The sequence below is a fragment of the Mirounga leonina genome, unplaced genomic scaffold, assembly GCF_011800145.1.
Source record: "Mirounga leonina isolate KUSES-001 unplaced genomic scaffold, KU_Mleo_1.0 Mir_176, whole genome shotgun sequence".
Lineage (NCBI taxonomy): Eukaryota > Metazoa > Chordata > Mammalia > Carnivora > Phocidae > Mirounga > Mirounga leonina.
Window position 1 is genome coordinate 57,890,952 of NW_023270454.1, and position 21,187 is coordinate 57,912,138.

Sequence of the window (21,187 nt, forward strand, 5' to 3'; positions counted from 1 at the left end):
ACGAGAGACAGAGTGAAAGGGAGGGAGGGAGGAGGGGAGGAAGGAAGGAAGGAAGAAAGGAAGGAAGGAAATTTTTTGTATATAGTGTTTAAGGGTACCTGGAAAAAAAAGTTCCTATTCAATTATTTTTCATATTACTCTCTGCTATCTGTTTTTTATAAATAATTTGGACCATGTGTGGTAATGTGTTCAGCAGAGGTGAATTTTGGCTAAGTTTCATTTGAATAGAGACAAGCTCTATATTTTATTCCTGGATTCACCCCTAAATCACTGAGTTTAATTGGATATAGTCATTTTAATTCGGGGAGCCTCAAATTTGACTTCAATAAAATGAGAAGGTATCTCTTTCCTAAGGTCACCTCACATTTTAAAGGGCTACGCTGCATGCAATTGTAACTCTATATAGATTCATGTTTTTCCTTTAGTGCATATGCTACACCATAGAATTGAGATCAACTGACAGAGATAATTCTGAGGTTATTACTTTTTTTAATGTTCAGTCTTCATGGATTTGCAAGGAGTTAGACAGTTCTTATGGATTCTAATTCCCCATTAATACAGGATATAGTAATCAGCAGAGGGCGGTAGAACTCTAGCAATGAAAACAGTAGCCCAGTATAAGCTCTGCACAGGTTGCTTCTGCGTAATTATTACTGCATAGATTTTTTAACTTGTTTAGTTTATATTTTAACAACTCATGTATAAATAAATGTATGCACGTGCATCCTCAGTGAGTAATTAGAAATTAGCTATTATTATTATAAGCTATTATCATAAATATTTTGGTATAGCATTTTTCAAAATAGTTAAATCACAAAATTTAAAAGAATATACAACCAACTGAGGGCTGCTGGAGGGAAGGGGGTGGAGGGATGGGGTAACTGGGCGATGGACATTGTAATGAGCACTGGGTATTATAAAATAAAAGACTGATGAATCACAGACCTGTACCCCTGAAACTAATAATACATTATATGTTAGTTACAAAATTAAAATAAAAAAATAAAGAAGCCAAATTATTTCAATTACAATGAGAATATCATGAAATTAGTTCTTTTCATAAGCAGATGAGAATGTTTATATTAGTAAAATAAGAAATTCAATATCTACGCAGAGTTTAAAATTCAAAATAGGCATGCTTCCAGCTATGAATGATTTTTTAAGTTTTCCTTTTATTTTATATCATCTGTGAAGAATCAGAAATGAGGTACCAAAAAAAGGACAGCCCCATTTTGGAGCTACATCCCAGAGACCTTACTAATTCTAAAGGGTGTTGTATGTAAATTTGGGGAAATAATTCATTTTTATTTCCATTTAATTATTTGTATTATAGCTTTATTGAGATATAACTTACATACAACAAAACTACACATTTTAAAAGGATATGGTCTAAAAAATGTATTCACCCAACTAAGGAATATACAAATAAATTTGTAGAATATTTCTATCACCCCAAAATGTTCCTATATGCCTCTTTAACCGATTTATGGTACTGGACTTTATATAAATAGGATCATGCAATATATACTTTTTTTGTGATTGGTTTCTTTTGCTATGCATAGTGAGTGGTTTTTTAGGACTTACACATGGAATATCATGTGTAAGATTTATATCCTACTCCTATTTATGGCTGAGTAATATTCCTTTATATGATATATCACAATTTGCTTATCCATCCACTGGTTGAACATTTGGGTTGTTTCAGTTTTGGGCTATTATAAATCAAGCTTCCAGGAACATCTATGTACAACTCTTTGGTTAGATATGTATTTTTATACCTTTTGAGTAAATACCTACAAGTGCAATCACTGGGTCCTATGGAAGGTGCTCATTAATTTTATTAGAAACTGAGCAGTTGTTTTTCTAAGTATTTGTACTAGTTCTCATTCCCACCAACAGTGCATTCAAACTCCAGTTGCTCCACATTTTCACAAATATTTGGTAGCATCAGTCATTTTAATTTCAGTCATTCTATGATGTGTATAGTGGCATTTCATTGTATTTATAATTAGTTATTCCTTGATTAATGATATTTTTTAAAAGATTATTTATTTATTTATTTGACAGAGAGAGACAGAGCACAAGCAGGGGCAGCTGTAGGCAGAGGGAGAGGGAGAAGCAGGCTCCCTGCTGAGCAGAGAGCCTGAAGTGGCCCTGGATCCCAGGACCCTGGGATCATGACCTGAGCCAAAGGCAGATGCTTAACTGACTGAGCCACCCAGGCACCCCCCTTGATTAATGATATTAAACATCGTTTAAAAAAAAACCAAAAAAACCTTTGTACTTTGATCATTTGTTTAGCTTCTTTTATGAAGTGTCCAAATCATTTGCCTTTTTTTTTTTTTTTTTTTGATTTGGACTACTTGTTTTTGTGTTCAACTGTAAGAGTTCTTTATATATTCTTTATACACATTCATACATAAGTATTATGCTTTTTTATACATTTTTGATACAATTTGTATTAAGCAGAAAGCAGAATGATTTGACATTTTTTTGTCATTTGTAAATATCAGGAATATTTTCTCCCACTCTGGTGGCATGGTTTCTCACTTTCTTAACTATCTTTAAAAGAGCAGAAATTATTAGTTCTGATAAAGTACAGCTTATAGAGTTTTTCTTATTTAATTTATGTGCTCTGGTTTATGATCAGATCAGTGATCTGATCTAAAAAAAATCTTTGCTCAGTCCATTGTCATGAATACTTTCTCCTGTTTTCTTTTTGAATGTTTAGAGCTTTTAGGTATAACATTTAGAAATGTGATCTATTTTGAATTAATTTTTATGTAGTCTGTGAAGAGTTGATGTGTATTGTTCTCCTTATAGATATCCAGTTGTTCTGGAACCATTTTTTTAAGAAGATTACCCTTTCCTTTTTAATTATTTTGGCACCTTGTAAAAACCATCAACAGACTCTATGTGTTGGTCTATTTCTAAAATATCTACTTTGTTCCAGTGAACTTTATTCTTTTTTTTTTTTTTAAGATTTTATTTATTTATTTGACAGAGAGAGAGAGCACAAGTAGGCAGAGAGGCAGGCAGAGGGAGAGGGAGAAGCAGACTCTCCACCGAGCAGGGAGCCCGACGTAGGGCTCGATCCCAGGACCCTGGGATCATGACCTGAGCCGAAGGCAGACGCTTAACCGACTGAGCCACCCAGGTGCCCCCCAGTGAACTTTATTCTTATCTTTTGGCCAATACCACACTGTCTTTTTTTTTTTTTTTAAGATTTCATTTTTTTTTTTAAAGATATTATTTTATTTATTTATTTATTTATTTATTTATTTATTTATTTATTTATTTATTTAATTCATTTGAGAGACAAGGAGATAGAGAGCATGAGAGCGGGGAGGGTCAGAGGGAGGAGCAGACTCACCGCTGAGCAGGGAGCCCGACGCGGGACTCGATCCCGGGACTCCAGGATCATGACCTGAGCCGAAGGCAGTCACTTAACCAACTGAGCCACCCAGGTGCCCAATACCACACTGTCTTAATTACATAACTTCATAGCAGTAGTGCTCAACTGGGGATGATTTGGACTACAGGAGACACTTGGCAATGTCTGGAAACATTTTTAGTTGTCACAACTATAGGGGGTGGGAGATGCTACCGGCATCCACAGTACAGGAGCCAAAGATGCTGCTAAGCAGCTGACACTGCACAAGAAAGTTCCAGGGAAGAAAGAGTTGTGTAGCCCAAGATATCAAATGTGGCCAGGTTAAGAACCCCTTCTTTATAGCAATTTTTAAAAGCAATTAATATAAATCCCTCAACACTGTTCATTTTCAAAATCATTTCGGCTTTGTTAGGTTATTATATTCCCTTATAAATTTAAAATCAGCTTGCAAGATTAAAAATAAAAAATCTGGAAGGATTTAAATTGAGATTTTATAGATCACTTTCAGGGGAACTGACATCTTAATAGCTTTGAGTTTTCTAATCAATGAACATGATGTATCTCTCCATGTATATAGACCTCTTTAATCTCAACCAGTGTATTTTAAGTTGCAATGTACAAGCCTTGCACATATTTTATTAAATGATACTGAATATTTAATTTTCTTTCATGCTTTTAAAAGGGCATATTTATTTTATTTTACATATTATTCATGAATAGTTTATTCATACTTAACAAAATACAATTGCTTTTTCTGTATTGATCTTTTATCTTTGATGGTTTTAAATTCATTTCTTATTTCTAAAAGCTTTTTAACATATTTCTTAGGGTTTTTGATGTCTAGATATCATGACAGGTTATTTTTCCTTTTCAATCTCTTTTTGTTTCTTATTCTTTGTTTCTTATTGATTCTTATTGAATCCTATTGTTTCCTATCCTTGTACCCTACATTGGCTAGGACTTCTAGTTCAATAATAAACAGATATGACAGTGAATATCCCTGTCTTATTTTGCTTAGGAGAAAACATTCAGTACTTCACAAAATATATTAGCTGTAGGGTTTTGTGGATGAACTTTATCAGATTTAGAAAGCTTCCTTCTTTCATACTTGCTAAGAGTTTTTGTTTTTGTTTTGTTTTGTTTAATCATGAATGGGTATTGAATATTGGCAAGTGCCTTTTTTCCATCCATTGAGATGATCGTAGTTTTTTTTTTTTTTTTCCTTTATTCTGTTCAGGTGATGAATTAGATTCATTGATTTTTGAATGTTAAACCAAATACGTATCCTTGGGATAATCCTACTTGGTTATGATATATTTCCTTTATATATAGTATTTAATTTAATTTGCTAAAATGTCATTAAGGACTTTGTGTCATGTTCATAAGATCTTCAAAGTTTTTTTGTTCTCTTGTTATGTCTTGGTCTGTTTCTGTCATGACAAGGCTGGCCTCAAAAAAGCATTTCTTCTCCTTTGTTTTTAAAAAAGTTTGCATATGGATTGGTACTATTTTTTCCTAAAGAATTCAACAGTGAAGTTCTTTCTAAGAAGGTGCTTATATGAATTTGATTCCATACAAATATATACACATACACACACATACACATACAATTATTCAGAGTTTCTATTGCTTCTTTTTTAAGTTTTGATTATTCGAGTCTTTCATTTATCTATTTTAAGCCATAAAATTGCCATAAATTTGTTCATAATATTTATAATAAAAAGTCTGACTATATTTTTTGATGTTTGAGTGCTGACAGCTTTTAAACCTCAGCCCTCTGCCTTTCCCTTCTGTTTCATATCTGGGAAAGCCAGTAAGTGATTCTGTATGTTACTTCCTTTGATATCAATGGGAGTTTCAAACCATGCAAGCCCCTGTCTACACAAGGGAACCCCCATCCCAACCCCATACCATCACCACAACTTAAAAACAAAAACAAAAACAAAAACACAAAAACAAATCAATCTCCTTTCCCTGGTCTCTCAAACCATTTTTAAATAGCTTGGGTTCTTGCCCTGCTCTCCCCAAAAGCTTCATTATGCAAGTAATAAACATTTTCATATCTTCTTGGCATGCATAGGCAGCATTAGTCTTGACATCTGAACCAAATTTTGTGTAGCAATCATACTGCTTCTGAAGAGTGATCATAATATGTTTGCTTACTATTTTTTTAAAGTTTCTTAGATTTGTAATGCTGTCACTTTTTCATTCCTCATCATAATCAATCTACATAGAGGTATATCAATTTTATTAATCTTTGTAAAGAACTGCTTTTGGGTTTATTTTCTCTGTTTTTTAGTTAATTGCTACTCTTTATTACATTCTGTACTATTGAGTTTAATTTACACTTCTTTTTTTCTCATTGTTTAAGTTCTAATCTTATTTTTAATTTTATGTTGTTTTCTTTTACCTAATAAAAGCATTTATCATAATGCAGTTGTTTCATGTATTTTGTTTACTTTCTAGTTATTTATGGCAGGAGGGCAAGTACGGTACCTTTTACTCTATTATAAAAAAAAGAAATATAAGACCTTTCACTGCATTAATTTTTTTTGCATTAATTTTTAATCAATCTAAAAAATTCTTCTCTATGCTTCATACTTCCCAAGTAGAACTTGCTTTAGTTAACTCAGTGATCATGCTACTATAAAAAAACTAAGTTGTTCAAACTTAAGAGACTACTCTTATGGATTGTCTCAAAGAGAATTTTTGCAGACAGTCCTTTCGAGGTTATCTAATGGCAGACATTTTAGCTTTATCAGATATTTTTTTCTTATGTAATTTTATATCCAGATTGTTACCACTGTTTCTTTTCAGAGTTGGGAGGCCAAGCTTGTTAACCTATGATTGGAATTCCTGAATCTCCTCATGGACTTGTCTTTTTGTTCTTTTAGAAAGCTTTACAAAGGACTTTAATCAGAGGAGGCTGTTTAGAGCCGTGATCACTTTATTACTGGTATTTCTTTTACTGTAGGGTCCTACCTTGATATCAGTAATTTTGGCTAGCAAGTCTCTCTCTGTCTCTGTGTCACTTTTTTTCATAACCTTTTAGAGTAATGAATTAGTCTCTAAGTAAAACAACCATCAATATTTATACATTTGTCCACCTTTTAAAAGAACACTTTATCATGCTCTAGAGAAGACCACAAATTTGGATATTTGAGACAATTTGATTTCTGATAGGAGATTGGATGTTACAAGACAGTCTGGAGTAGTTATTGAATATTCTGCCTAGTTATTGTCCCTTTTTATTTTAAAATAGGACCCATCAATAAACACTATTAAATCAGAAGTTGTCATGGAATTGTCCAAAATATCCATTTTGTTCATGGATATTGCTTAAGCTTGAGAAACACAATTCTGGGCTTCTCCTTTATTGGTTAAGACTAAGAGAGTTAGTGTATAGAAAATGTTAATTTGATAGTAAGATGAGGAGAAAATTAGACTTCATAATAGGAAATAAACTAGTTTGGTGTTTTCATTTAGCAATAGAGAGTGTGCTGCATGTTGAACCCTCAGGTAGAAGGTAGTCTTCATTTAAAATCTGATAATGCTTTGATAATTTAGTTGAGGCTACAGATAGATAGTCTCAGGCAAATGAAAATAAACTTTGGTTAGTGGATGAAGATAAAGTCTATAATAAGCATATGTCTTTAGTTTGTGTTAAGTTTTTTACTTGATAGTCCTAAATCATGCCTAACATGTTCATGTACATGCCAAAAAAAAGTTTAAGATAATCAGGAAAAACTCATCTGAATTCCTACAGGCTTTTTTCCACTTACTGTGTTTTGCCCTGGGATTATAGCCCCTTCTCTGGTTACTTCTAGAATTATGCATATTGATGTCCACATCAGCTATATTATGGAACTTCTAAAAATAGTCCTGTGGTAAATGTTATCTGGTAGCCCTATTAGAAAGTAGATTCCTATCTATTTATTAAATTGGCAGGGGTCACATAACAAAGAATAAAGTAGTTTGCTTATAATAGTAATCTCAAAGTACAATTATAGGTTGGCACTAAAGGATTTAGGATTGCAGGAATGTTCACTACTTAAATGGCTTTTATAAATAAAGGCAAAATATGTTCACTTTCCCTGAAGACTTGTACTACTGAATGTATACATTCAAGGCTGTCTTTTATTATCTTCTGGCTCCACCAGACATTTTTACTATAAGCAAAAATACATTTTCCTCTCTTTCATACTTACTACCATTCAATTTGCTTTATTTCGTGATTTTTAGATAACTGTGCTCTGTGGGATCTGATGTTCTATGGTAGTGGAATTAATAAAATATATAATGATACACATATTTTAAAAAAGACATTAGTGGCCATTTATATTGATAGATAATTCTCCTTGGGAGCTTACAGGGTAAACAGAGAATTGTTGGAAACCAGTCTGTCTTACGAGTGAAATCACAGGACAGAATTTGGATAGCCACCCTTCTTTTCTTAGCAAGTGTGCGAGGTTGTTTCTTCCAATGATCCTTCTGTTTGTAATACCTGTGTCTTTCCACTGGCTCTCAATTCTAAGAAATCGGAGGACCTTTTGGTCTTGTTTTTATTTTGAAGGCCTGTAGTTTGTCTGGAGGACCATAAGTGTTTTTAATTCTGGTTCATTTACTTTCTGAGGCTCATTGAAAAAATGTCAGCCAAATTAAACAGCATCTAACAATTTCCTATTATAATTTTAGGTGTGAGCTTATAAAAGACAGAAAAAGATTCCATCTATTTTTTTCCTCATGTATCTGCCACAGAATATTTTTTAAAAACTAGTCTAATCTTAAAATCTCTTATTGATTCACCTCTATTTTGTTTGCAATTTTGAATCTTTGTTTAATCTACTATTTAAAAAAGGATTCTGAAATGGCCTTATCAAGTGTATTTCATATTTTTCCCTTGATCTTTCAAAGATATTTTTAAAAGCATGCACAACTGGATTATTTGGATTTCCTCCTAGTTTTTTCCATCTTACTACTTCTAACTATGTTTCCTTATGTGAAAGGCTGACAATTAAGTAAATTTGCTGGTACATATCTGGCAGGCCAGAATGATAAGTACCTAAGAAAATTTTGAATTTTTCAGAAAACTTCTGCCTAAATTCCTGAGGTTAAAAAAAAGAGAAAACTTTATTGCTGGCCCTCAAATTAGGTCTAGACCAGAGTTATCTGCTTCTGGAAATGAGCCTTCTGGTCCTGAAATTTTAAGGGAACATGGTACAACATGGCTGAGGAAAAGGTAGCCCATTTAAGAGGTGAGAGGCAAGAGTAAAAGGATGTAAGTGGATTATGAAGGTGAAGTAGAGAAAGATGCAAGAGAAGCAGATTTCAGAAGATTTGGAAAGTTCTAAAACAGTCTATTGCAGAGTCAGTGTTTCATTTTGAAGCTTCAGATATCAATTAAAGAGGTGACTATTGATATTTGGTATTATTTTAATTTTTTTGGCTTTCTTCAAAATAATAATAATTGTGAAACATTAAAAGTCCTCAAAACGATTTTTGTTTCTAATATCTAAACCATTTACCAAGGACAATACAATATCTGGGGATATAGTGGGAGTTTAAGAAAGATGCATGAATATTTCCAGGAAGATGTAGCAGCTTTGATGTAGATGAACCCATAATAAACAAGAGAGAACCTTTGTAAGCTGTTACATGTGTTTGTGTATAAATGATGTTCTTCTGTGTTACCCAACCCAAGCAAAGGGTAGGAAAAGGCCATACAAACAATGATGCAATAACCTCTGACCTGGAAATGTGAATTAAACAAAGTGATCTTTTTCACAAATTGACAAAATAGCAAGTGAAGTCAAGAACTTTGAGGGCAGTGACAGCAAGATTTTTAGCCCAAAGTACCCCGAACAGTTTAATGAACCTGTAATTGTCATTCTTTTTGGCTGATTTAGATTATATTGGACGTTTACCCAGCTGGTGTCTCCTGAGTCAGGTACGTGTGTATCTCCATGACCAATGGTACCAGCATCTCCTTCAGGTCACCATGTAACTCAGTTTAGAAGCATGAGAAACACACAAGTATGTGAGTTTGTTAAGATGTCCATGCAAGGTCTAGTCCCTAATATTAGTCTCTTATTCTCTCTCTCTCATAGTGGTTCTGCTTCTCTGCATGATATGCCTATTCAAGACATGAATCCTTTCCCATTTTTTTTTAAAGATTTTATTTATTTATTTGAGAGAGAGAGAATGAGAGACAGAGAGCATGAGAGGGAGGAGGGTCAGAGGGAGAAGCAGACTCCCTGCTGAGCTGGGAGCCCGATGCGGGACTCGATCCCGGGACTCCAGGATCATGACCTGAGCCGAAGGCAGTCGCTTAACCAACTGAGCCACCCAGGCGCCCCGAATCCTTTCCCATTTTAATCTTGGTGATCTTCCACCAGTGAACTCGCACTGTGGAACTTTAGGAACTTGCACAGTTTCCTTCATGTCTAATAAATATTTTTGCTGCAATAAACAAATCCATACCCACTCACTCTTACTGTTCTTAATAGGTACTAAGCAAATACCGCCATAATTCAATTTAACTGGCTCTATTTCAACCAAGATAATCTCATGCTCCTGAAACCTGATTATTCAAAGCCAACAGAACAGGATTAGAAGGGTTACTGGAGACAAGGGATGGTGTAGCCACAAGACCAATGTCTCCTTTCTTCTTGATTCAATTGCCTTCATTTCCATCTGCCTCTAATGACAGTGAAGTTTTAGTTATCCTCTTAAAACTGATTTATGTTTAAATGTAAATCGACTATACCATACAATGACTGTACAATGATATAATTGGGCATGCTGTTAAACAAGTTAAATTTGTTCATGAAATGTAACTTTGAAAATGAGATGTGTATTTTAATGAATGACAGAGCTGAGGATGAACTTTATACTGAATCTATAATGTGGATCTATGGCATTTTTCTTTTAGAGAAACATGGGAAGAACTTGGAAGAGTTATTTTCTTTGAAATTAATGCCATGGTGAATATTATCATTATCACCATAAACAGTTAAATCAAATTATAAATGAGAAATAAACTTCACCCATTGTATTCCTAACTTAATTTAAAACACTGAAACTAGAAACATAGTTGAAAACACATAAATACAGGTATCAAGTAGAACGTCTAGCCATTCCCTCAGCTGATACATGGATATATTTTAGTATCTAAAAGAAGAAAAATAGCAAACATTTGCCAGATTTAATAATCCTTTCCAGAAAAATATGAATTGAGTATCCTGTGGGGCTCTTTCTTTGTGAACATAAATTCCCCCTCAATAAATGTACTTAATAAATTCCCTATGAAATTGAATAGCTAACCTAGTTAACCATCTACCCAGAATATTCTTGCTCATCACATCCATAGTTTTGTTGAGAAGAATGACAGAAGGTCAGATCTGATAGTATTTTAAAATTTCTTCTATGCTATCTTTCCCTTAAATAAAAACAAAGGGGTTGTCATTATGCCTTCTGGAGTAGAGAGAAATATAGGGAGAAAATAAATGTTTCATATCACCCTTTATATTTTGGAGGATATCAAATATCCTCTATGTTAAGGATACTCAGGCTAACATAGCAACAATGAATTGTTATTATAGTAACTGCAATTTTAGTGAAATATGTCTGACACTTAATCTTAAATGAATACCCCAAAAATCCAGTTCAAAGAAATTGATTTACTAATTGATATTTCAAAAGTGGTCAAGAAACAAAGAAAATATACAGATAAGAACTAAGTGTATGAAAAGATGTTTAACATCGTACGTCACTAGGGAACTACAAATTAAAACAATGAGATACCAGTACACTATTAGAATGGCTAATATCTAAAACACTGACAACACAAAATGCTGGTGAGGATATGGAGCATCAGGAACTCTAACTCTTTGCTGGTGGGAATGCAAAATAGTACAACCACTCTGGAAGACAGTGTGGCAGTTTTTTTACAAAACTAAACATTCTTACCATATGATCCAGCAATCACACACCTCAGTATTTGCCCAAATGAACTGGAAACTTACATTTACACAAAAACTCGCATGCGTATAAACATGGCTGTTTATAGCAGCTTTATTCATGACTGACAAAACTTGGGGGCAACTAAGATGTCCTTCAGCGATGAATGGATAAATAACCTATGTTATATCCAGACAACAGAATTATTATTTAGCACTAAAAAATAAATGAGCTGTCAAGCAGTGAAAAGGCATGGAGAAAACTTAAATGCATATTACTAAGTGAAAGAAGCCAACTTGAAAAGCCTACATATTATATGATTCAGACTATATGACTTTCTGGAAAAGGGATAACTATGGGGATAGTAAAAGGATTAATGAGTGCAGAGCACAGAGGATTTTTAAGTCAGTGAAACTATTCTGTATGATACCACATTGATGGATACGTGTCATTATACATTTGTCAAAACCCACAGAATCTACAACACCAAGAGTGAACCCTAATGTAGAGTATGGACTTTGAGTGATAATAATGTGTCAGTGTATGTTCATTGATTGTAACAAATGTACCACTCCAGTTCAGGAGGTCCATAATGAGGGAGGTTGTGTGTTTATGGGGGATGGGAAGTATAGGAACATTTTCTGTACTTTCTTCTCATTTTTGTTATGAACCTAAAACTTCTCTAAAAACTAAAGTTTTTTAATTAAAAAAAGTAGTGAAGATTTGATATGACAATAAAGTTAGCTTGTAAATTTATCTTGCTTTACTCAATATGTGAATATATTGCATTGAGGAACATTTATGATTAAATTTACAAATTTCTGAAATGATCAAAACTTCATTATGGGTATGCCAAATTCTACTGAAGAGATATCAAATGGTAGCAATGCTATGTACAGTTCAAAAGTCTTGGGTTCTAATGTAAATATCGTGCTTTATATTTTAAAACCAAGGATGATTTCTAAGTATTTTTTCCTAAATCTAAATTAATTCATAATCAAAATCTAGACAAGTTTTCCCTTCCAGTGTTTGATTTCATTATTGGTCTTTGATTCTTTTGGAGCTCCTCTGAAATTTTCTCAGGTCTTCAGATGTGAGAAAACTATCCAACCCTGGGATGAGAACAAGGTTTTTGACAGAAGATACTTCTTAACAAATGCAATTGTCTTGAACCTATTGTTCTTATAGTCATATTGCACCACATTTAAGTGAATTATTCTCTTTCACTTTTGTTACTCCTGCCCTCCTCCCTACTAGCTACAACCCACATTTACACACACATTGCGAAGTATTTTCTCTTTACTTTCTGAAATTTGTCCCCTACCATATTGGATAGTATAGTACATATAGTACTTTTTTCTTCATTCTCCCTCTCCTATGTGTCTTACCTTTTCTTTCCTTCCTTGTGAGATTTCCCTCAAATTCCCTCTTAAAAGTTGTTGTTCCTAGTGGTTTTCTCACCAGGTGCTAATTGTGCCAGAATTTTATTTTACTTAGTTTTATATTTTAAGATATATCTTCATTCAAATGTAGTAAAAATTTCAAAGGCAGCCAGTCAGCTCAATGGATACATTTTTTTTCAAAAAATATGACATAAAGGCCCTTTGGTTACAGAAAAATACAGTAAAAATGTACTCATTTTCTCAGGGGGATCTGACTCAAAATCAGTCCAAATACTTATATTTCAGTACCAACTACTAAATAGTCTTAGAGTAATATAAATGAGTGTTGGGATATGTGTTGGTAGACCTGAGATTTTTTTTTTTCTTCATTTGTGAAAGTGAACCAATCCTTTCTTTCCAGTATGGAAGACTACTCAGGGACATCTAAACTGGAGCTGAGTGTTGGCAGGAGCAAATTGGATCAAAAAGGCAGCTTCCAGGGGCAGCTAAGTAATAAAATAGCTCAAGTGATCCTGAAGCCTAGAGTATGGATAACTGGTTGAAAGATGAACCATGCCTCAGGACATTGAGCTAACATGTGGAACATGAAAACACTCACTGGGGATTCCAGAAATAATTAGGGAACATTGGGGGTCAACTGAGGTGCTATTGGGTTAGCAGATTTGGGGATAAGAGTTCTATTCTTGATCCTCTACTCTTCATATTTTTCATGCTCTTCTTGGACAATCTTATCTATTCTTATAATAATGATTACTGAATATGTATCCAAAGAAATCATTCTTCTTTGACTTCAAACTGACATACTTAACTTCCTGCTATTCTTGGATGTTCCAGAGGCACCCAGGTACTCAAGCCAGAAACACAGGGTCATTATTAACTTCTCTTTTCCTTCACCATCCCCCACATGCAATCAATTGTTCAGTGATGTGTGTTTTACATACTATGTATTTCTCAAGCCTATCATTTCATTTCCATAAAAACTATCTCAACTCTTCTAGCACTCATTCAGGTCATGAATATGACTTTGTGCTACAAAAAAATCTCCTGCCTAGAATGTGCTATCAATGCCCTCCTTAAATCCGTAATCTATACTATAAATGGAGAGACATGCTAAAAAATTATCTATGTATGTTCTGCTTTAATGGTTATGCATTATTTAGAGAATAAAATTCAGGTGGCTTTACATAACATATGAGGCCTTCTATCATCTGATCCTTACGATTTCTCCAGTTTCACCTTCTACTATTCCCTGTCCTATACTTCACTATGTAATAACACCACACTGCTTCTAGTTGTATTTCAGCATTCTCTGCCCTTCCATGGGTTTCCCCTTTCCTTTGCAATAGGGTAGATTATGTGGCTAAAGGTGTGAGGCCCACCATTTCCTCAAATGTACACTGGATTTTGAAACTTGAGTACTGCAAAGTTGAGTGGAGTGGTGCATTTCCTTCCATAGACTTACTTCTGTTCATTTGCATAGGCTTGAAGAGCTCTGAGAAGAAACTCCTCACAAGCAAAACAAGACTACATCAGAGAGCCTCGATCTTCACATTTTGTGGGCAATGACAGTTCTCATCAAGAGGTGGGACTAAGGGTGGACCCCCAACCAAACATAGCACCCCACCAAAATGACACCAGTGCAGCTTAGGGAAAATGCTGGGCATTAGGCCAAGTAAAGCTGAAACCCTGGGGCTGTAGGAGTAAGAGGAACTGAGAATTAAGCTTATTCTCTCCCTCTCTACCTCAGAACCATTTTTACCTTGTGGAAACCGATGTGATCTATACTGGACCAGAAGAAAGAACAAAGAACCAACTAGGAGCCAAAGAACATTGCTGGTCCACCACCAACAGTAAGTGCTTGTACTTAGCATGAGGCACACAAACAAACAAGGCTGTCAAGAGTGCTAGTGGCAGGTCCTTCCTCTGTCATTGCTGGTGTTCTACTTCTTAACTCTTAAGTTAATGATCTTTGTAACCAGCATGCTCTGCATTCCAATAACAATCTTTAAAATTTACTTTTTCATTACATTATATTCATCGGTTGTCTGTACTCTGAACTTCAACTATCTTAAAGTTTGTCACCTTCCCTTAATTATTTATCTAAGGACTATTTTTTTTCAAATTAAATATTCCTGCAGGTTCTAGGCACACTAAACTCAGTTTTGTTTTGTTTTTTTCAAAGTTGGTGGTTATTTTCATGTAGGCTATTTTTTATTTTTTTATTTTTATTTTTTTGGTTTGTATTATATCTTCTTTTTGCTTTAAAATTGTATTAAAGATAATACATATCTAGAGATTGTGTTGAAAATTCCAATAATTCTATACCTACTGATTCTGCCCTAGGTAAAGTTGTGAAGTATTTTATTTATTTTTTTTTTTTTTTGACTCATCATTTTATTACTTCTTCACATCCAGGACTCTCAGTTTGATCATCTGGTTGCTCAGTCCTACCCTCCACTGCACATTCAAATGATAGACTTGCTGAGTCTGCCATATTTGGGCAGGTAGAAAAAGAGAAAAAAAAATCATTTTCTTTTCCTCATATTAAATGTAAACGTGGTAAAAATACTATAGTGCTTTATGTACAATTTTGTTTATTTATCTAATTTTTTTTTTTTTTTTGAAGATTGTATTTATTTGGGAGAGAGAAAGCAGAGCAAGAGAGAGAGCACAGGCAGGAGAAAGAGGCAGAGGGAGAGGGAGAAAGAGACTCCCCACTGAGAAGGGAGCCTGAAGCAGGCCTCGATTCCAGGATCCTGGGATCATGACCTAAGCTGAAGGCAGACGCTTAACTGACTCAGTCACCCAGGTGCCCTTATGTACTATTTCTTTAATTGCACTTTCCTGAAAATGGAAAATACGAATAACAGAGAAATACATATTGTCATGTTCCAGGACTTACTTAAAATGTTACTAAAGAAAACAACTTTGGGGGCGCCTGGGTGACTCAGTCGGTTAAGTGTCTGCCTTCGGCTCGAGTCGTGATCCCAGGGTCCTGCGATCGAGCCCCGCATTCAGCTCCCTGCTCCGCAGGAAGCCTGCTTCTCCCTCTCCCACTCCCCAGCTTCTGTTCCCTCTCTCGTATCTCTCTCTGTCAAATAAAAAAAATCTTTAAAAAAAACCAACTTTGTTTTCAATATATTAACAGATATAAATCCAGAGTCCCATCTATCTTTTTTCCCCTTTGCCATGCCCAATTCTCTTTTTTTCTCCAAACCCCATCTCTTTATAAACCTTTATATTTACTTTATTCATGAGGGTAATTATGATTCTTTTCATTCTCTAAATTTATTTTGTAATTCTTTCATCCTCAGAGTGTATGTGCCACATAGTAAGAGTAAGGAGAAAATTAAATTGGATAAGCAATTGAGAATTTTATTTGTTTTCATGAAAATGTTCTTTTTTATCCAAAATAAGTTCCTCTTTATAAGGAAAAGATACTATTATAGGCCATAAGGGCCTCATAGTTGAGAAGACAGGACAAGAGCATATAAAAAATAATTCTAATTAGTATGAGCAATGCAATAAATTAGAATTATAGACCAAATGTTTGTAACCACCCTCCTCCTAATTCATATAAAGCCTTAACCCCCAGTGTAGCTATATTTGGAGATAGAGTTTTTGAAGAGGCTATTAGGGTCAAATAAGACACTAAGGGTGGGCTCCGAGCAAATAGGATTAGTGTCATTTTAGGAAGATACCAGAGGGGCACCTGGGTGGCTCAGTCAGTTAAGCGTCTGTCTTTGGCTTTGGTCATGATCCCGGGTCCTGGGATCGAGGCCCGCATCAGGCTTCCTGATGGGCGGGGAGCCTGTTTCTCCCTCTCCCTCTGCTTGCTGCTCCTTTTGCTTATGTGCGTGCTCTCTCTCTCTCTCTCTCAAATAAATAAATAAATAAATAAATAAACAAACAAACAAACAAATAAACCTGAAGAAGAAGAAGAAGACACCAGAGAGATCACTCTCTCTCCCTTTGTACTCAGGCACCAAGGAAAGGCTTTGTGAGGGCACAGTGAGAAGGTAGCAGTTTACAAGCCAGGAAGAGTTTTCATCAGCAACCAAATTTGCTGGCACCTTGATTATGGACTTCTTGCCTCCAGAACTGTGAGAAAATAAAGTTTTGTTGTTTAAGCCACCCAGTCTGTGATATTTTGTTATAGCACCTGAGCACACTAACAAAATTTAGTAACATTATAATAAATGCTATAGAAAGTCAAAACTCAAGGCTCTCTACATTTGGACTTTTTGTATTCACAGGATCTCAAGGTAAGGGAAAAAGGAATATACTCAAGACTTAAGTATATAAATTTCTATGGCAGAAATCCGCAATCCCCTCTCAAAACTCACTGTTTTCCTCTGGATAGTGGCAAATAAGAAGGAACATGGGAAATGAGGTGAGAAATACCAGTTGAGGTGCTAGAGCCAAATTTTACAGGATGCCCCATTTTGATGACTAAATGGAGAAAAATACGACAGGAAAGGAGGTGGTAAGGAAGAATCCCCTAAAGGATAGCAGTAAAATGTGATTTGTAGAAATCCAGAAGTCACCACAGAAGCAGTGAGTAGTTAATATCAAATATCACTAAGAGATGACTTTTTTATAACTCTAAGGATTACTCAGCAAAAAACCACCAATAGCTTTAGAAAACAAGGTGGACGTGGAAGCTGAGTTACAGGGGTGAGAGAGAAATTAAAGAGGATTGAGGGAGTATCTACTTGAAATAAAAAACAGGAATTGCCTGAATATTAGATCTGTCTTCTCAGGATCTAAGATCTGATGCTAGTCAGGTAACTCCAGATGAGCCCCAGGTGCCTCCCTTCACTGATTCTGTTTTGAGTTCTTATACTTTGATATTCTACACTTATCTCCATGAAGCACCTAATTTTCTGAGGTTGCTAGAGACCTAAGGTTCACATAAAGGCAGCCCTTTGTCCCTTCCTCTAGATGGACAGGGAGGATTGGTAGTCACAATATGGCAATATAGTTCAGGTGAGGAGTGCAAACCTTAGGCTCATCAGCTAGGTTCAAATATCTGCTTTGCTACTTATTTGCTTTGCAGACTTGCACAAGTTACTTAAATGCTACAGACATTTTATCATCAACAAAATATAAAATGTAAAAAAAAAGTCAACTGTGAAGTTTGGAAATAGTATATATAAAACACCTGGTGAATTTAGAATGGAAGAAAGGGGTTCTACTTCCCTTCACTGTTAGGCATATACACTTTTCTTCCATACTTCCTTTGCTAGCCACAGAGTCACTTTTAGTCTCTTGGATCACTTCTCAGCTTGTTCCAATTTGAGCTATAATTCTCATTCAATTTAAGTCAGTTGTATAACCCTCTTTCCCCAAGGTATATATTTATATGAGAATCTTGTGATATAAACATTTATTTAATGGATCTCATTAAAAAATTAATGTCATCTAACAATTTAAAATTCCTGCATATAATAAATATTTCTGTATTGTTAATTTTTTATTTCTAAATTGAGAGATTTAACCTTATACTTTAAAAATATGATGAAAATCACTATACACAATGATCATATAGCTATATGAGTTATAGTTGAATTACATAATTTTACTAACTATGTGGCCTTAGGTAATTTACTTAAATTTTCTAGGCCTTAGTATCTTTGTTTATAAAACTGACAAACAGTAGCATCTATCATATAAAGTTATTGTGACAAATAATATAACACAGGCAAAGCACTTAGCATGCTACTTAACACATAGCATTCAACAAATATTAATGCTGAAATCAAATAATTTATATTTTTATAAAATATATATTTAATAAAATATTTTATATGTATACAATATTTTATAAAATATTTTATATTTTATTATTTTTCTTTTTTAATGAAGGGAAGGACTATGATTCATGCTCTCCATGTGGCATCATTTTTCTTTTAGGTCTATGGAAGAAAGCTAATGATCTTCTCTCTTTAATGCATTATTCAATCATTATTCACCATAACTAGTGAAGGGGCTAAGCAGATTCCAGACTGATAACCCCTGATGGAAAAGCAATGCTTCCACTTCCCTTTCTCTTATTATTTCTTTTGCTTTTAAGCATGATAATTTTGATGCCAATATCTGAGAATATTAATTATTATTATATAATCAATTATATCAAAGACATATGTATGCTACAATTATGGGCATGAAGAAATATCCCAGTGAATTTAGGGACATTTTTCCCAATATACTTTGATACCGCATCAGGTATCTTTATAAGACAGCTACTAACACTGGGTGTTATATGCAACTAATGAATCATTGAATCATTGAACACTACATCAAAAACTAATGATGTACTATATGTTGGCTAATTAAATTTAAAAAAAAAGACAGCCACTAACAATTGACTGGAGCGTATGCAATAGATAATCCCTGTTAGAAAACAACAAAAATCAAAGTTTTCAAAGAAGCAGCAATGTTCAAAAAAATCTTTTTTTTTCTTTTTCGTTCTTTTTTGTTGTTGTTGTTAATGGAAAGGGTAAGAGGATGAGGACCCTTGAAGGTCAAGTCTTTCAATAGCACATACATAAACACACATACACACACACAGTTGCAGGCAAATTATCCTGACTCTTAATTCAACAGTACTTGTGACAGACATTGAAAAAATATAATCCAGGGCGCCTGTGTGGCTCAGTTGGTTAAGCGACTGCCTTCGGCTCAGGACATGATCCTGGAGTCCCAGGATCAAGTCCCGCATCGGGCTCCCTGCTCAGCGGGGGGTCTGCTTCTCCCTCTGACCCTCTTCCCTCTTGTGCTCTCTCATTCTCTCTCTCTAATAAATAAATAAAATCTTAAAAAAAAAAAAAGAAAAAATATAATCCTTTTACTTATTAATATAAACCAGCAGCATATTATGATGAGGCCAAAGAACTGAAGAATTTTTAAAATATATATTTATAGATAGAATCGACTTTAAATTGTTTTCCAAATAGGTTCAGTTTGTAGAATAAGTAGCAAAAATGTAGGGTCTGTAGCAATGAAAGCTGTCCTATCAGTACCACGTGGACTTTATTAATAGTCTGTAAGAAAAGTTGACAATAATATATTTTGTATTCTCAGAGGGGATCTGTTATGCAATGCAAAGATATATATGTTTCCAAAGTTGTAATTTTGCAACTTTTTAAAAATTTAAGAACTCCAAATTTTAAATTGAGATGGCTTAATAAAAACACCTTAGTATCAGAGCATGCAGTGTCCGGAGAAACCATTTTATCTCCTTCCACGAAAAAAAGCCTCTGAAAATAAATTTTAGCTCACTTCCCTTTTTCTAATAAGTATATAAGACACGTAATCATGTCCCATCAGTAGTAGGCTATAAAAGACCCATAAGTAAAGAGATTCTTATTTTGTTTAATGCATACTTAAAACTTAGCAAAATGATCCTACAACTTGTGGATCTCTAGTAAATATCGACTGATCATAAGGATACTTGGCTGAGGAGATAAATCACATTACTGACAAAGAGTCAGAGATGCCAAGATATTACACAATTTATACACACTTCAGGGCCATTTTCAACCAAAATGTTAATAAACAGTTGTTTACTGATCACCAATGCTCATATATGTCATCAATGCTCATCATCATCTGGAGTGAGATTATAAATTGTATTTGTCTCAAATGAAGGGGTAACATATTTGATTCTAACTATATGCCAACTATATCCACTATTTTTCAAATGGAAGATACCATAATAAGCAGTGCAGTACAAATTTAATTCAGATTTAAAAACAGAGAGATAAATGTTCACCTCTATAGCCAAAAATAATGCAAAGAACAAATTCTATGGGTTTTGAATCACAAATGTAACCCCCAGTTGTATTTTTTTTTTAATTTTTTTTAAGATTTACTTATTTGAGAGAGAGAAAGAGAACACACAAGCAGGGGGAGAGACAGAGGGAGAGGGAGAAGCAGGCTCCCCGCTGAGCAGGGAGCCCGATGCGGGGCTCCATCCCAGGACCCCGAGATCATGACTTGAGCTGAAGGCAGCCACTTAACCAACTGAGCCACCCAGGCGCCACCCCCCCCCCCCACGTTGTATTTCTAAATGTCTTTTCAATGTATATTTTTGGGGTGGGGGTGACTGGAGGATCCAATATTTTTAACTAAAAGGCCACCAAGCCAACACACAGAACTATCTCCTAGGATACTACTAGAGAGTCACTTCTTAGAGAAATGGAACAAACTAATTCAAAGAAGCCAGAGTGATTTTATGTATTATTCCTTATTCCTGTCTAGATTATGGAGATACTTATTTTGACATTTGTGATAGGAAGTGACTTAGGCTGCCTGCATATTGTGAATATACACCCAAGGGATGACTGCCAGTCTAAGTATCCTGTACATATAGAGAAAAGACCTTTTGGTGGAAGAAAACTATAAATTAATTAGCATAGTCATGAGG

General features: G+C 34.6%; 2 long non-coding RNA genes across 7 annotated transcripts in view; one reads left to right on the top strand and one right to left on the bottom strand.

Moving 5' to 3' along the window:
* The window catches only part of LOC118022345, a 276,406-nt gene that overhangs the window by 159,309 nt on the left and 95,910 nt on the right, over positions 1 to 21,187 (bottom strand). The window lies entirely within an intron of this gene.
* The window catches only part of LOC118022344, a 101,963-nt gene continuing 83,893 nt past the window's right edge, over positions 3,118 to 21,187 (top strand). For 3 of the 6 annotated variants that reach the window (XR_004682479.1, XR_004682478.1, XR_004682480.1), the window contains exons 1-4: positions 3,118 to 3,157; positions 9,301 to 9,341; positions 14,237 to 14,338; positions 14,504 to 14,606. This is a non-coding gene — a long non-coding RNA (uncharacterized LOC118022344). Of the gene's footprint in view, positions 3,158 to 5,616; positions 5,631 to 9,300; positions 9,342 to 14,236; positions 14,339 to 14,503; positions 14,607 to 15,171; positions 15,194 to 16,738; positions 16,878 to 21,187 lie in introns of those variants that run through there. The other 3 variants (XR_004682476.1, XR_004682477.1, XR_004682481.1) reach the window with 3 other exon arrangements.